Raw genomic sequence first — 18,672 nt, forward strand, 5'->3', positions numbered from 1 at the left:
CCAAAAGGGCACTGAGTAAAAGTTAGCAGGAGCTGAAGCCTTTATTATATTTTGGGAAGTATTAATTGGGTTTTGTTTTCAGGAGCTTTTCAAATGCTGATCTGGAGAAGACCTGTGTTCAGCCCTATAAAGTGGGGTTTGCAATTTTATTTATTGTTTGTTTGTTTTCATCTCTATATAAAGCAGCATACTGCCTCTCCCAGTGAATCTATATTAATGAATTTTTAAGTCATTCTATCAGTGTGAATTATCACGATTCAAGCTCTGCAGAATCATTGAGTTTATGAGCAGTGTTTTGTTCGTTTAAGTCCCTTCCTGTGCTCCCAATGTGAGCGCTAGTCAGTGAAACTTCAGTGTCTCTTCTCTGAGATGTAACTAGGTAGATTGCTCTACTCCAACCTAAGTGCATAGCTCTGAACTTGACAGAAATGGTGAGCCCAAATGCTACAATGTTACTGAAGTGTTTCCTTCAACTTAGAGGATCTTGAGGAATCAAAAAAAGGAGCTCTGGAATTGAAGCTGCTCTGTTGTCCTTACCTCCTCACTCTTGGCAGTTGGTGTATTGACCCAGTGGAAGTCCATTTTTGCACAAGATAAGCATGTTCAGAATAAAATTATAATCTAAGAACCTTTCACATGGGTGAAACCACATTCTGGTTTTGACAAATTCATTCAGAATTTTAAGGCACTAGGGTTTAAAGGATGTATCTATTCTCGTGAAAGTACGCAAAACAGCGTTGGTTTCTGTGTAATGCTCAAGAAAAACAAGCACTTCATCTCTTATTTCCTTTGTGCTCAGCTGGTAGAAGATCTTTGATGTTACTTTCCTGGCAGCAGAATTGAAAGTGTGATGTCTCCTCTGAATCAAGATGGTCTCATGTACTCACACTGGCTTTCTGGGATTAACAGAGTGGCAGTGGCTAGTTCTGTTAGTGGAGCCCTGATAAAATTGAATGTTCACTGTGAGCTTTAACATGGTAGAGATGGAAATGCTTGGGTTAAAAGAGCAACCAGAAACTAATACTTGAGAGGTTGTGTGGGTTCTCCTGCTAATCAAAGAACTAATGCCTTTCGTATTATGCAAATCCCATTGTATTACATGGGTATAAACTGTACAAATATTGTAATTCCCTAAGTAATAGAAATAATGTGATTTAGCAGGGAAGAGGCCTTTCTTAAAGCAATATGGGACTCTGTGTAGAAGATCAGAATAAATCAACATATATCTTAAATTACTCTATTGCCAACCACTAAACTGCAAGTTACGTTTCATGACTTTTTGGTTACTGTAATAATATAAAGCATTCCTCTGCCTTTCTTTCATACCTTAATCGTGTTATTTCATGAGAGATCAACTGCCAAGAGCTCTTGGTGCTCCGCAAAGCCACGTTTCCTTGCATTGCATCGTAAGAAAGGGTGAAGGAATCATGCCTGTAGTCTTTGCAGCAGCAGATGTGTGGTTTACAGTTCAAAACACTGCTATACTTTCAAGAACTTCCAAATTCATAATTGAAAAAAGTAATTTTCCTTTTCCCATAGTTAGATTAATTTATAAGTGATTTGTAAATGCACTCATTTATTACTGCATTATAAATTACTGGTACCAGACGAAGACTTTGTCTTATTAGAATAATAGATGAGCTGTGAAACTAAAAATTGAGTGAGCTCTTCAAATATGAGTATGTTTCTCCTGTAGCTACTATGTCTTAGCACTTGACAAAAGATTGACAACCCAAAATGTTCATCTGACATTCTCTCTCTGATCCTTTCTTTTATGATTGTTCTACAGAGTTCAGCCTTGGCAAGCTGCAGCACCGATAAATACCAGGCTGAAGGGTAGAGCAGGCAGCACAACAGTCACAGAATCTGAAATGCAGACTGTCAGGTTGATGATCTTTTGTCCAGATATGTTTTATTTCATGCTATAGAAAAGGGGGTGGGATTTGGTTTTGTTTTATAGGTTGGCTTTTTTTTCTCAAGAGAGTAAAAGAATTCCAAACAACCAAACAGCTCACCAAAATAATCTATTTTCCTGTTCCAGGCCACAAAAACTCTGCTCTCAAGTACTTTAAGGTAGTTGGTTCGGGTCTTTATTTTTTTTCTTCTTTGTCATTAAATTAATTCACCTCTTACAGAACTTTGTTCTGCTGTGCGTCACACAACAATGAAGCATGAATCAGCATTAGACCCAGGTACAGAGACACATGAAGTAGTTAAAATTCTGCTGTTGTAATTACATGACATTATCTTCAGTATAGATGGAGAAATAGCTTCTTTGGACTAAGTTTATTCTCTTTTTTAGAAGTTATGGTCACTTCACAACAAATCATCTGTAGTAATGCAGGTAGTAGGGGGAAGCAGTCTTTAAAGAGCTTTCATGGGGCCTTTTTCATAAGGAGGGAAAAGTTACTTACAATAAGAACAATTTAATGTTTTGGCATATAACCCAGATATAAAAATATGTTATTTAGGAAGTAGCTAATATTTTTATTTTAAAATAATGTGCTTTAATTTTGTGAATTAATTGCTTTAAAATTATGAATTGTAATTGAGGTAAAATAACAAACAGTGCTCAATTACAAAGAGCCTCTGAGGATTTTTCCTTTTGTCCTGCTAGCGAAATGAGGTGTGTGATGCTTCAGTTTACTGTTGAAGTGTGCAGCATCTTGCCCCTGGAAATTACTTGAGGGTTTGGGGTGTTTTAGCTGGGTTTTGTGTTCTTTTGTGTTTGTGTGTTTGTTTTGTTTTTGTTTTTTTCTTACTCCTTGACACCTTCATAGTCAGATGCTCAGCATGACTAAATTTAAGAAACCCAGGTTTCAGCCTTTGTCAGGAAAAGAAATATTACAAGCAACTGGCTGAAAACTCACAAAGATTTTACCAGGGAGCTATGTGGAATATAAACTCCAACAGCAGTAAATTGGAATTGTTCATTGCAAATATGCCTTTTTCTGTTTTAACAGCCCACTGAAGAGGGGCAAGGGAAAAGTATATTTTCGTGGTAGCTTAAACAGCCTATAAGCTTTATGAGGTTAAATATGTTGAGGAAGTATCAATTAATTTACAGAAAAACACATCAATGACTATGACATTTAGATATACTCCTAATGGCAGATATATGTAATTCAAATTAGTGCCTTATTACAGCATTGCAGACTCTTATTTTATCTGAAATGACTCATATTTGACAGCCTGAAAGGGTACTTCTACATACCCCTGTTTAAAAAAAAAAAAAAAAATTCAAATATGGATAAGATCCCTTTATTTAAACAGTCGGATAAACCTATCCAAAGACATCTTCTAATGTAAATCTATTTTAGTTTTTTATTATCTTCTCATCCTCCACCTTCTCACAAATGACACTGAACTTGAGGCTAGGTCAGTGAGTGGGCTAGGCAGGTGCAATCAGAGGAGCTGTTTTATGCAGGCCAGAAAAACTGGTGGTATATTATCCTGGCTTAAACCTTTCCAGGGTTAATGATCTCAATATGAAATCAGAGCGTGGGGGTGACTGTTTTTGTGATGAACAAGGGAGAAAGTTTGCCTTACCCAATTCAAACTAAAGCCCTTCTCCAGTCAATAAAGTCATAGAGTAATTCAGAACAGGACTGTGCATGACGGCTTTTTTGTCCTCCCATAGAGAAAACCTTCCTGCTATGTACTAGAAGGAGTCAGAAAAGCTGCCAAATTTGCTATGCGGTTTAATCTTCAGTGACTAATTTCTCCAACACTTTGCTGTTTTCCAGAGACTATCAAATTGTGTCTCAGGATGAGCTGGAGTCTGCTTACACATAACCCAGCACTTGAGGAAAACTTACAAATTGCAATACTGGACAAGAAGGAAAATACAATTGCACTAAACAAAGAGACAAATGGCCTGTCCTGTGATATAACTATAATGCAGACTGTATTCCTTGCAAGTATGTTAATTAGTAGCCAGATCTTTCTGTCTACATCCTAAATGTTAATTGTCTACTTAAGCAGCAAATCTGCTGTGAGTGTATAGGGAGTTTATGGCTTCATGTTGGATTGTTAGGTATTCTTCACTCTGAGGAAGGAAAAATTATTTTGGAAAACTTTAAAATATGACTTTTTTTTTTTTTTCTCTAGGTAATTCTGAACATACCCTTATAGATACTGACCATAAACTTGGTATATCCCAGCAAGTTTTAAAAAAACCATAGTGGTTTACATACTTAAGACTAGCTGGTTCCCCTGTTTATCTTCAGTAAGAGATGCCTTGGACTACCACTAACTACTATAATAAATTTCCAGCATGCTCAAAGCGTGTTTTCTTGAATGGGGGTATTGCTGCTAGTGAGGTTGTTAAAGAAACTGTGCTGAAAATAATTGGAAAATATCATCTTGTCTGTCTTGGTTAGTCCTACCTCTCCTAACTTTTGAGCATAGAGACACTTTGAAGCTTATTAGCAGCTTTGCTTTGTGCATAGGGTGGAGTTCAATGGGGAAAAGAAATCCAAGTCACCATAATACTAAGACCTAGAGGAGAAGATCCAACTGGCATTAAAAAAAAAAAAAAAAAATCTGTCTTCTTCCTGAACCTCTCCTTATGGACCTTTGTGTGCTTAACCAGCTAAATACATTTTGCTTCTCCAGGAAGAAACTTTTATTTGTATTTTTCCCATAAATCTCTTAGGGCTTTTTTGGTGGTTTATCTTCAGTTTTCTTTAAAAAGATATTTTTCTTCAGTTTTTGGATTGTGACCTGTTAGACAAGGATGGCTTGTTGCTTAGACTTGTGACTTAATTACCAGCTATATTTGCCTTGCAGCTCAACACTTAATTAAATATGATTATATTCTGGTTTCAGCTGTGCCTTTATTTGATGATAACATTTCCCATCAGATCAATAGAAACAGAGAGTAGTTCAAGCTAAGCAACAGATTTCTTGAATGTTAACATCTGCTTCACTATAATACATTTCTGAGAAGAAAGTACTAAGTAAAACTTTTTAAGAAGACCAATTGATATTGACTCAGCCTTGTGAAAACTTGGAGCTTGTGCTAACCTGCTCAATGTCGTAATGTCGTATCATGCCTCATACACAGAATAAAGCAAATTCTGGAGTGGAAAATGCTGTGGCCCCTCTTCTCTAACCCAGAGGCTCTAGCAAATGCTCCTTTTCCTTCACATAATCCTGTCCCAGTTCTCAGAAGACGTGAGCTTGTCCTACTCAGTGTTTTGCTCCCTCTTCACTGTATTTGTTCAAAACAAGGTCAGTATTGCCTGAGGAGATTTAATTCAGCTAAGGTTTCAATGTAGTCATGGCCAAGTCTGATCCCAAGTATAAAACCTGCTCTTGCCATTGACGTTTTCTACTCAAATGTGATTTTCTTTTGAAATTCTTCCCAGCTGCTTCAAACAGGATAGTGCTTATTGGTTGCATCCCTGAAAGACAGACATTTGTATTCTCTCTCCTTATCTTTTCCCCTAGAAGAGTTTTATTTCATATATAAAAAGATCAACAGGATCAAGGAAAGAACAGCATGAGGTAGGGGATTCCTGTAGAAGATTAAGCAGTTACTTATGCAATTTAAGTAAGACTTGCAGTAAATTTGTAGAGGAAATTAATTAGGATGGCTAGCTTTTCCAGAAAAGGGATTGATTTTCATAATGCTTTTTACTATTCATTCCACTAGTAGTTTTTGTTTCTTCCTCTTTTTTCATTTTTTTCTTTTCTTTTCTTTTTTTTTAATTTGCATAGGATTAGATTCTAACTAGTTCAGTCTCTGCACACATTGATTAGTGACTTTTAATCTTTGCTCTTTCCTCCCCCTCCTTCTGAGGCTAGCTAGTTGGTTCTAATTTTTTGATAAATTACTCAGAGGCAACAGTATAATGAAGAATAAAAAATTAGCTTTCCCCTTTTCTGTTGTCAAAATGTGTTGGGCTTTTGTCCACTCATTGCTGAAAAAGGCTACCCCTCAATCCATTCTAGTACCTGCTAAATACTTACACTGTTGCTATTAGTGGCAAAGCCCTATTTATAGACATAGGATGTTATTACTGCCTTGGTCGTAGGTGAAGCCCTCATTTACTTGGAGGAACAGCTTTATTGTTCACTGAAGAAGTGTATCAATCATCTTGAAACTACAGTGAGGTTGCCTTAGGACTGTAATAAGAGGGGCTGTCCAGTCAGGCTTTCTTAACCGTGTTATCCCATAATAGTGTTCCTGTGGCCAGCTGACTCTAGTCGTATACATCATGCCAGGGATGAGTGGTGCAAACCCCTTGGCTCTATTCAAGGCAACATTGCTCATGCTGTGCCTACATGGATCATGGCTGCAGTGCTCTGATGTGAACCATGCTCCAGGTGAAGCTGCTGCTTTTCTCTGGGATACTTTGGTCTGACTTTTAGTATTCCCACTGCTTACCAGGTGGGAATACAGACTGATATCCTCACATCCATTCTCTCATGTCCTCAAGCTTTTTACCCCAAATCCTACAGAATTACTTTGATTCAGATAGATAAACTCAGCTTTATCTCCTGTCATATCTGATACAAGAATGCTCTAATGTGGCTAAATCTGCAGTATTGTTTTGTCTGAAGTATCCCTAAAAAGTAAAATGTCTCTTTGGGCAACTTCTAAACTATTTACAGTGTACATGTCAGGATCTGGGCCGCAAGCAACCAGCTGGCTTTCCCTCTTCACCGAGAGTGAGCATGGGTTTGGTGGAAGGAGGGAACAAGCTAAAATAATCAGGTGTCTTTCAGGATGGTAATAGCCATCATTTTGGTTCGTTATAGGACAACTTTGACACCTCAAGGAATGATTGCACAATGTCTGTTTAGCTTCATGTAACAGTGTGAGCTCACAGCTCACTCTTACAGCTGATGTGCACTAGTCTGTGGTTGGGTTTATTCATCAGTTTTGATAAAAAAACCCACACAAACAGACACAACAACAAAACCCAAATAAACAAATAAACAAACAAACCCCAAACAATTGAAAGGCATATGATGCTTATCAGCATCCTTTTTGCTACTAGCAGTCATGCCATGATGACGAAACTGGAAGCTACTGTCATCACTCAGTTTGGGTTTTTGCATAATGGTCCCTGTTTTATATCTAGTAGGCTTGTATGTAGCATAGCCAATTGGAGTGGAACCGTGGGCTCATCTACTTTGTGGATTACAGTAGAGCATGAGTCTGTGACAATGCCACCACACAGATCATCTAGAATAAAGGAATAAACTGTGTAACAGCATGTATAAATTTTCCTGCTTATTAGTTCTCACTTTCTCCTATGAGTGCATTCTCAATTTCCTTGCACCATTTTAAGATTAAAAAAAAAAAAAAAAGAAATTGCTTTCAATCACACAGAAATTGTAGGGCAGCTTTGGTAAATCAAAATATTTGCAAGTGTAACACTAAGATGTTAAGGGTTATTTTTTTTTTCTTTGAACACACAACACATCCCTTCAAAGTTATCCTGCTCTCCCTGTGAGTATAGAACCCCTATTGACATCAATTGGAGTTTAATACAAGCAGACATTGTAAAATAGACTTCAAGGAAACCTGTGTGATCATCAGAGAAGAGAATTTAACTCTTAGTACTTAGCAACTGAGAAAAAAAAATTATATATTGGAACCTCCACTTGCACTCACAGCTGGCAAAAGCAGTGTTACAGGTATTCTATGGCTTTCAGTGGAAAGAAGAGACACAGCACTGAGCTCGAACTATTCAGTTTTAAATGGGGGCTTTAATATCAGAGAAAGCCACAGGAAATGGCAGGAGTATAGAGGCTGGTGTGGCTATAGTGTGAAACATATGTTGCCTTATAGGAAGAGAATCTAATTATCTCTCCCAGACAGGAGGAAACCCTGAAGTCTGCATGTCTGCCCTTTTAGATCTAATGCTTCAAAAGCCAGTGGGAGCAATATTGCCTCTGTATATAGTGGTCACTGTATCCCAGCAGACCTTATACCAGATCAGACATCAATAATATGAGTTACTCAAAGCTTGTGAGAGATCTATCATAAAAGTATAAAGCCAGCAGAAATGCAGTACACGCTATGTCTAATTGGGTAGAACTGCATTAGTTCTCCCTGGCACAGGTCAGACTAGTAACTCAGCACCACACAGGTCTGCTGCCCATTAATTGGGAAACAGCTACATGCATCTTTTACAGACTAGTAGTAGAGGAGAGAACATCACTGATATTCATGCAAAACTTTAGGCAACTGTGCGCAAATCTTATGAAAGGGTGGCCTTGTAGCTGGCCCCATATGCAAAAGGTAATCAGGACAGGCTGTATTTGGCTACAGGCTAACTTTGGAAATTACAATCTTGCATTTAAATCCTTGGGCGGTTAGGCTGCAGCGAGCCTCTTGGGGTAATGTGTCTCTTCTCACTCATGTCAATAAATGCTTTTAATTATAGTATTTGCCCCATGCATTGTTTGCATATTCAAAGTACAAAAATTGTAGATGCCCAACAAGCGAATCACAGAAAATCATGGTGCGAGACATGTGTGTGACATACCTCAAGAACCTAGAGCTGAACTAATTAGTGCTGACAAGAGAGTTTGTGTCATGTCATGCTAACTGTAGGCTTGATAATGAGTTGACTGTGGAAAGCAGGAAAACAAACCTTTCAGGGGTGTGATCATGATTGGAAACTCCAAATGTTTTCATTCCTTGCATTCAGTGAGATTCTGTACTAGTGACCTCTGTTGGCTGCCGCTGTTCTGAATAAAAATGGAATGTATATTATACAGTTTTAGCTGTATGTTTTAATAATGGACAATAATACAACTTTTCTCTCAAAATAAGAGGGAAAAACAAACACTGTCTCAGCTGTTGCTGAAGGTTATAGCCAGAATATCATTACTTTATAATTTGGTAGAAACAAAGCTGGAAAAATATTGATATGCATGTTGCTTTATATTTTTTGTCATATTCATAGCCACCTCCTCTCATAATGCTGAATTTTCCCCAGTGCTGTCTGTCACTATGCTTTGTGATTAAAAAATAAAAATAAAAAATTAGGAATTACTCACAAGATTATGTACAGCATGTCTGAGTGCAGTAGTTGCTATAAACCATTCTTATTACTAGTTTTAATGGCAAAATACCACAATGGGTAGGAGTAAAGAATAACCTTCTTCTTTTCATCATATGGCAGAGGGAGGTTGGATAAACGGATATGAGATAAGCTGAACATAAAACACATGTCAGTGTACATTGGTATTTAAGATGTGCATTAGAGTTGCAGATTTTTATATTTCATCAGCATAGAGTAAAATTCAACAGGCTTTCAATAAGACTGCAATTCAATCGTAGATTGACTTACAGTGTGAAAAAATCAGGATAGTTTAGGTTTTATTAGCATTTTTTTAAATGCACCAAATGTTGACTTCATTTTTTGTATTTTCTTTTTGTAAGTACAAAGATGCTTATTATGATTCTTCTGCTCCTTATTTATCATTCTTATATGTTAACTGCTGTGTTGGTTCATCATTTCCTTTTTAAGATGCAGAGAAAAGACCCAAGACAAAAATTCTTGATCAGAATAACATTTTTATAGAGTGTGTATGATCCTTTAATGCATAAATACTTGCACAAAAGGAGCTGGTATGGAAAAATAGCAATTGTAACATCTCTGACAATATATGAATGTAAGCATTATTTTTAGACTAGATTAAAATGTTCAAGTAATCAGTTCCATAAAGCAGAAGCTTTGTAACCTTTAATAGTGTATAGGTATTTTATGTTTTTTCTAAGTATGCCACAATGTAGGTATCTACTTCAGTAAAAACAAATAAAATACCGTCTTACAGATGTTTTTCACAGATTTCTTGTAGCGATTGATCTTTTATTCATACATTTCAATTTGACAAAAATGCTTGATTATTAAATTACTTCAAAATATTTTTAGTGTGGACTGCTGCTATTGGTGTAAGAGATTTGCTTTGTCACTTCAGTCTCTGATTAAATTCTGCTGTGAATAGATGGGTGGTTATGCATAAAAGTATCCAAGTCTGTAATTTCTGAAAACTGGTAGATCCAGATTTGCAACTGCTGTAATAAAGCCAGTGTTACAGTTTTCAGAACTAGTAGATGGAAGTATTGAGGCCATAAATCTCTCGCTGATAGCTCTGTTACCTCATGGGTTAAGTCAAGGTAACTAGCTCTGAACCCTTCTCAATTTAATCTGTATCTTGTAGCTAAAGCCAAATGTGGTAACAAATGGTTTGGTTTAGTTTCATTTCTTTCCTCTAAATAATTTCAGATTACCAGGGGATGTTTCTTATATTGCACAGAAACTGAAGTTCTTTCACCCTTATAAGTACCTTTCATTTGATGGGACAGATATACCTTATATTAAAATAAGTTTAGAATTGCTCATATCACTCATTTATCAGACTCATTACTCCAGAAGAAGTAATCCTGCCGTGTGTGCTCAGATGTCATTGCAGGTACGTCACTCTCTAACAGCAAAACCCTAACTAAGCTCTAGGGAAGCACTGCTGTTGGTTGAGGACACTGGCTTCAGCAAGTCAGAGTCAAGATAGTCAAGATGGGGTTGTACTTCAGGTCAAGGGACATAATTTTCCAACTCCAGGCAGAAATGGCTAACTTTACATGGGTAACTGGATATCCCTGGTGAATAGCTTTCATGGGAAGTAATGAGGTGCAGAGGGATCTGGGAATCCAGCTGGCTGTGATGTGTAACAGTGGCAATAATGACGTCTGGCTGGAGCAAGGGCCAGCTCATGTGAACGCTGCCGGGAGCCTATACCAATGTTTAGATATGATGAAAAATGCTGTTGCAATTTGCTGTGGTCTTTTCAGGGATGAGGGTTGAGTTGTTTTGTTTCTCTCTTGTAACTCTGAAGAACTCTGCTATCAACTCAAGCTACTGAACTGGGCTGTCACATCTAGGGATTGTGTGGGTTTGCCACGTGTAACTGTCTGAGATAGGAAGGCTATTTCTCAGATCCTTTCCAGTTCTGTACTGAAATGCTGAATGTTGCTGAACAGTCTCTTGGCTGCAGGGGATGGAGGGAGAAATGAAGGCTCCGTTAAGAGCCAAACTACTTTGTGACGTTAAAACAACACAAAAATTGTATTCGTTTTTGCGTTAGAAATCTGCAGAGGCCTGACATCTCTTGGGTAGCAGAAATGATTGTACAGTGTGTTTATGACAGATATGATCTTGCTCCAACCCTTGCTCCAAGTTGAAAGAAATGTTTTGGTGCTTAAAGTATCCCTTTGATTGTATTTCCTTTATTCACAAAGGATAAAAAGGTAATTGTGTAAAAGCCTGGTTATTTTTATTTTTTAGCATAATATGAATCAACAACAGGAGGTTCTTTTGCTAAGTGTTTCACGCCTCTTGTAGTGAGCTTCTTAACAAAAAAAGCTTTTTTGTCAGATAATGCTACAAGGATGGCTCTGCCTCTAGGTTTTCTATTTTGTTTTTCCTTTCTTTTGGTGATGGTGATGAATATTTGTAGAGGACCTTGAGTTTATTTTTAGGAGATGACTTGGTCTGGTTAATCTGCTTTGGCTGTCTTCTGTGTGTTTATCCTTAATGATCACATATTGCTCCTTTGCACAACTTCCCCAGTTGATACTCCAGCAGTACACAAGCCATTTGCCTACTGTTTCAGGTTCTGAGAAGATACTGTCTTTGATAGTTCTTTATTTGCTAATTCCTACAGTTCCAGGAAGAGGCTTGGATTTTATCACATAGGTCTGAAAGTAGGTGCATGCACCACTAACATAAGGAATTGTGCTGATAGAGGGTATCCATCAGTACTCTGGTTTTTGTGAATGCACTTGTGTCTCAGAAAACACAAGCTGCTGCTCTGCAGCGTCTGGCATTGGGAAATGCTTGGATTTTCCTTTTTGTTCTCATATCTTGACTTTGTTTGCCATAATTCACGTGCTGCCATGTGAACAGCAGTCCCAGACAGCCACAGGAGAAATTTGAACAGCTCCATACTCAGCACTTGTTAAAAAAAAAAAAAAAAAAAAAGCCTGATGGACTCTGGGAAACAGCTGTTTACTTTTCAGCTAGAAGCAGTATTTATTTTGACCAAAAAAAAAAAAATCAAAATTAAAGTTCTCACTATTGGCATAAAAATTTTAACATAGCCTTAGGTAAAAGACTGGGAATATATTACCATTCTTACACTGTTAGAAAAAATTCATATTAACTCTTTAAAGATCAGAAAATAAAAATATTATGGAGGTGCTACAGTATATGTTAACAAGTGCTACAGTTAGTTTTAAAAGAGAAAAAGAACAGTGGGAATATCCCTCCAAAAGAGGGGAGTTATGGCTGTGAGGTTCATGGGGGCAATTCCTCTACTGTGCCTCAAACCAGACTCCTGAACACATCCCAGGAAATGGGGTTAAATCCATTGGGGCCAAATGTGGAGGTTCTGCAGCCTGTTCAGCCTGCAGTGTGGGCCTGAAGGAGGAAAGTGGGAACATGAGGCAAACTTAAAGATCTTACACTTTTTGAAGCAAGATTTTGCTCCTCAGTCTCTGTAATCAAGTATGTGGTCAGCTTAAGAGCAGAAGTCAAGCCAGCAGGGCAGTATTTGATATTTTAGCTGAAAAAAGCAGAAAGGGAAGAGATTAATAAACAGTCAGGTTTGTCTTTGCTACATGTATGCTAGTATATACTAAAGAAGAAACTTCCTTCAATATTTAAAATGTGTAAACAGTTGTGGGTTTTTGTTATACTCTGGTTTGTATCCTATCTGACAGAATTTAAAAAATAACATTCAAATTATATTCTGCATTGTTTAGAATACTTGATTATAAAAGTGAATAATATTTCAATTAAAAGAACTTTAACGACCATGGAAAAATTGAACATATCATTTGATCATTACAGCCTGCTTTTCTTCTTATCCTATCTGGTAACAGCAATTTATCATTATGTCATTGCAACTTGAGATTTTTTATTTGACAGAAACAGGAAAACTTCTCACTTTTTTCCTTTTTACACTGCTTTGTTATTAGATTATAGTCGCTGCACAGTCGGGACTTGTGTAGTCGTCTACATTTATATAGTACTTGGTTTCAGTTGTACCCACAGGAAATATAAAGAATTCAACAACTATAAAAGTTCAATGTTTGATTCATATGTGCCAATGGTGCAGCTAGGATCCTGGTGACTCTGGAAGTGGTAACTGCAAGGGTAGCTGGTTCTCAGACCTGCTGTGTTATGGGACTGATCCTCCAAAACATGAAGAGTCCACTTTGACAGTTAACTCCTTCTCCACTTCAGGATGTGCCTAGTACATCAAAGTCAGTTGTGAGTATTCAGAAGGCCTGTGAATGCTTGGTTTGTCCCAAAGAATTGTATGGAAAATGACCAAGTGTGATTTAAAACAAAAATTACTTTGCTCATTTTTGGAGATGTTCAGCAAATAAAAAGTAAAAATGATGTCAACATTGCCACTGGATTTAAGCAATTTAAAAATTTTATAAATTAAAAACAAAAAAAAGAAGTATCAAAACCAGTTGATCAGTGTTGAAAAGCACGTATTTCCATGTCAGGAAGATTTTTAGGTGTTTTCCACTCTTCTTGGAACAAAAATAACATGAGCAATTTAGCAGAAGGGAAGAAAGTTGCTTAAAAACTTTTAGGGCAGATGAATCTGAAATGTTTGCACTCAAAGAAATGTTTGCTGAAACTATGTACATTGCTCTAAGATCAGCCTTGTTATTGTGGCATTTGTCTTTTATCTCAAGGACAGATTGAACAATTCCCACCATGCTCTTCATTCACTGATGGTGCTGGCAAAGTCCTGACAGCAAACCCTGCTCCTCCTGGAGCTGGTGGGTGACAGCTGAATTGAAGGGTGGCTTCAGTTTGAAACTCATTTGCAAAAAAATACTTCCAGAAGGTAGAGGGTGTAAGAAACACACCCATAAGTAAGGGATTCTCTTTCAAAATAACTTGGATTTTTTTTTTTATGGCAGTATTTGAGTTCTGTCATTCTATGCATGCATCCAAGCACATAGATCTACCATTTCTTGGGAGCTGAGAGCTCTAACTTTGTATGAGAAAGAGATTCAAAGTCTCGTCTGATTTGAATAATTCTAGCATAAAAGTAATACAGCTGTGTTTGAAAATAGGCCAGATGAAAAAAGACTCTCTTCCATTTTCTTCTTTCCTCCCCAATGCATCTCCTAAGGCAGAACACAGAAGGGGCTTGCTTGCAGCAGGCAACTAAAAGTGATTTGGGCAGAAAAAGGGGCTTGGCAGCTCAGAGCCTTTCAGCAGTTCTGGGTGACCCAAATCCTGCAGCCTCAGGTCTTTGTGGTCTGAGATGCTGTGACATCAGGCTCCCCTTGCATTACAAGAAGTTTTTAAGTTTTCATAATGTATGACTTTCTCGAAGAGGGGATCTCTGTATCATAAAGAGAAATGGGCTTAGTAAATTTGAAATATTTTAAAAATAGCTCCAAGTCTACCAAGACTTCAAGAATACCAACAGAACAGGGAAACTCTTTCACTACTCAAAAAATTAGTCCTCAAGTAGCACATTTAATACTGCCTTTGCACAAACTTAAAATGAGTTGTAACAGCCTTAGTTTATAGGTTCTAAGTGATTTTAAAAAGCAATTATTGGCTGTACTGGTAATTCATGAATGCATGAAAATATCCAATTTATTTTTTTTCTTTCCTTCTGGTTTATAAATCCTGAATGTAATCTTTGATTTTGTGTAATTTAAACCACTAGTATGAGGCTTTAATGCTGAATTGTTTTTAATGCTAGGCATGTTTGTCAATTTAGGACCAAATATAAACTGGAAATACAGCTGCTTGAATTGTCATGAAAGAGACATCATAGTCTATAAACATGAACACAACTGTGAAATGCAGGGACTACTTTAGAATGTTTGATTTTTTGAGGAAATTAGGGGCTGGTGAAGATTCAAGATGCTTTATTGAGTATTCTCTCAATCTCTTGAGTGACTCCATTCCAGAAATAGCCCTCTTTCCATACTTTTTAAAGCAAACTCATACATAAAGAGTATCTCTGGAACTGCTACCACTAACTTCACTGCATTTCTTTTGAGATTGAAAATTTTATTTTTGTAGGGTTTTGTTCTGTTTGTATTTTTCTTTTTTTTTTTGGTATTTTTCTGTTATAGTGGCTTGTATTGAAAGTATAGTAAGAGTAATTCATACCCTCCTTCCAAGCATCACTCTTAGATGAATGCACAGTAGCTGGGAGTGTGGGGACAGAGACCAGCAGGGCCCAGGTAGCCAAATAATTTTCCACTGAATGGGATGGAGAAGCATGTTCCTCATCAGTGTGAGTTGCCAGCCCAGGCTAGGGATGAGTATATTGATTCCTGAGCTTTTCTAATATGTGCTTTGACTTTCATATTATAGTATAGCATATGGCAAAGCTAGTTAAGATACTTTATAGCTTGTAATGGGGATTGCATTCAGTGTATGAAGTTTCTGAGTTTGAAGAAAGCAGGACGAGCACCATTGCTTTTAATGGTTCTTATCATGCACAATGATGGCTCTGTGGGGAACACATCTCACTGTTTGGAAATGCAAAGGACATAAAGCAAGAATGGGATGCATTTTGAAGAGCCATTCTGCCTGATGTTTATTTGAAACCCAGAGACTGACTTAATCAAAGAAGGAAAAGTGAATTGAATAGGTTCAGTGTACCTTGGAGTAAGTAATTAACTATTGGTTTTCTGACAAGATCACACTTGATGGGCAAAACCTTTGAATAAGAACAGAAAAGAGAATATTGGCTTGATTAATTAAACCTCAGGAGTGCCTTCCTCATCACTGTTCTGTCAGGGAATCATGAGTCAAGATGGACTAGAAAAAGTAGATCTGGCTCCTCTCTTCATTTGAGGAGAGACTGTGAATGCACTCACTGCATTCCCTGTCTAAAGGAGCATTAATTCTAATAAGGGATAAGCTTGAGAAAGAGACTCACAAAATGCATTTTTTCCATGAATATTATTCTGATTATCTCTTATGTTCTATATTGAATAAAGTTAATAACCTATACTGTAATCTCAAATAATGTGGGCAGCTTGCTTGTGGTCTTGGAGCTGCACAAACTGGAAAGCAATGGAGCGTAGCCAGAGCCTGAGTGCTGGAGTCAGCGGACACTCTTACCTCCCTGGGCAGGGGCTGTCTTGGGAAGTAATACCTTATACTGCCTCTGCTCTCCCCTTTCTTCCCCTCTGCACAGCTCTTGGGACAATTGTTTCAGATTGTTATTTTGCCCCTTATAAAAACAGGAAAACTTTAAAATCTAATAATTTTGCAAGATAATTTCTTGTATTTTTCATCTACTTCTCCTTTGCAATATGATCGGAGAACTTTCAGTTTAAAAGCAGAAAAATGTTAAAAGGTGTAACATTACATAAGTAAATGTCAGGTGTATGAGACCAGGGCTTTTTAAATTAGTGTTCTAAAAAAATACAATGCCAACTTTTAATAGGCATCATGAAAAAAGTAATAATTTTCTAAAGCTGGTATTTTGATCTGGAGTTCCCTATTTTCTTTCATGCTTTTTTTGTTGGTTTGTTTATTTATCTGTTTAATTAGTTTTTTGGTTGGTTGGGTTGGGTTGGTTTTTTTGTTGCTTTGTTTTGTTTCCTTTGCATAATGTCCTCAAATTGGCCATGATCCCCATAACACTTGTGCTGCAATCCAAGCTGAAGAATTCAGGTCAGGCAGGACAGGAATCATCCTGTACCTATGTACCCGTCCATCTGTAGCCACAACAGCACACTGGTAGTTTCCTTCTCCCTCACTGCGTGTTTGGCATCTGCCTTCTATGCGCTCATGTGGCTGTATCATCACCTTTCATGATGGTCCCTGTGGACTCTGCTCTTTAACATACATCACTGAGGCTGAAGGAGTTGTCTTCCCCACTAGAGAAGTGTTCACCATGGTGATGATTAGGGAAACTAGAATTAATGAACACATTTCAAGTTCTTGCTCAGCTGCTGTTTCTTGTAATGTTTCCCTTCTGTTCCATTAGGGCCATATCCTGCATCTGTACCTGCCATGGTGTGTGTGTGTCCATATAAGTATTTTATGTGCCCGTTTGTATACATGTGTTGCCTGTAAACCTTACTTGCTTTATATATTTTAACTTTGAATATGACAAAAGAGAGAAAATAGCAAATTTCATAACTTTAGTTAGATACTTGGTGTGTTTAGTTTCTGTAAATGTGATGCATTGCTGAAAGAAAAAAAAAATTCTTGTGCTCAAACAAAAAAAAAAATCTGTCTTGTCATTGGCAAAGCCCAGTTTATACAGATTATAGCTTGAATTTATCTAAAACCGAAATGCATAGATAATAAGCCCTTTTATGTTCTGTTTGGCTGAAATGCATTGGAAAATATTATCTCCTGAAAAAAATGTATTTCCTGGCCTTCATTTCTGCTCCATTGCCAGTGCAGACATGCTCTGCAGTATGGTAAATACCAGTGTTAGAAAGATTGTCACTTAAAGAGCAAGTTTAATATTCAGTTTCTCCTTTGTAGATACATACAATTCAATTAATATAATTGAAAAGGAAACAGTGACTTTGACTTTAGAATTTGCCTTTTAGGACCAAACCATAAAATAATCCCTGAAGTTCACCTTTCTTGGAACACATGAACTAATCAGACTTGCCATTTCCTTGTAGTTCAGAAGAAAAGGCAACAAAGTCAGAAGAGGTCTGCTGTATGCTAACTCTGGACTGTACTGCTGGAAGTTTTCACAATACATACATGTACTGGAGCATCATAAAATAACTGGCTGTCACACTAGGAAAGAGGCAGATGCCTTTTTCTTTTTCTTTTTTTTTTTTCCCCCTTGAGTTTCTAAACCATCATCAAGCTGTTGCAATCTGTAGTGTGTCTGGTTTTACCACGGAGTAAAGGCTGCTGCAGGCTATGGCTTCCAGGAGACACAAGCCACTTCCCCAACTACAGCAGCACAGCATCCCTTGCCCAGACAGCACATACCCTTCCAAAGAGGACATGTGAGTCACTCCTTGAGCCACTGCCTTACTGCTCTGCACTTTGTGAGGATGGGAGAGGAGTGCTCCTTCCTTCAGCCTCTTGCTGAATCAAAGGCTCAGGACAGGTTACTCTCTTCCCGTTCTGGAGCTGCTGCAGAGATGAGTGGATTGGTGATGTAGGCCTAAATATAAAACCAGAATTACTTTTCTTTTTTTTTTTATATTGTCTTCTGCACGGCTTTGCACCCATCTGAGGTAGAAACCATAGAATTTGTTAAGTATCGGGTTATCCTATGATCTCTTTTACACAATATATGTAAATCTATTATAACAGCTGGATTTATAGAGTGCAGAGGTCAAAATAATCAGTAATCATACAGGCAGTTGAGAAAACAACCCCCTACCCCTGGAGTGGCTGCTTCTTGCTCTTGCAAGCCTTGTGTTTCTGTAGTCCACATCTCTCAGCTGTGGTCCACTGTCCCTTCCAGCCAGAAGCAAAAAGACACTTTCGAAGCAGCCACATTTCTTCTTTCAGGTATGCTGTGAGGTATAGCTCCTACGGTGTTCATTGGGAGGCTTCCCTGCCACCCCAGTAGAGTGCTGGGGTTGGAGGGGCACCAATGGCTATTGCACAGCATGGGTTATGTTTTTACATGCAGCCCTGGCATGCATGT

This window comes from Indicator indicator, chromosome 5 (assembly GCF_027791375.1).
Source record: "Indicator indicator isolate 239-I01 chromosome 5, UM_Iind_1.1, whole genome shotgun sequence".
Taxonomy (NCBI): domain Eukaryota; kingdom Metazoa; phylum Chordata; class Aves; order Piciformes; family Indicatoridae; genus Indicator; species Indicator indicator.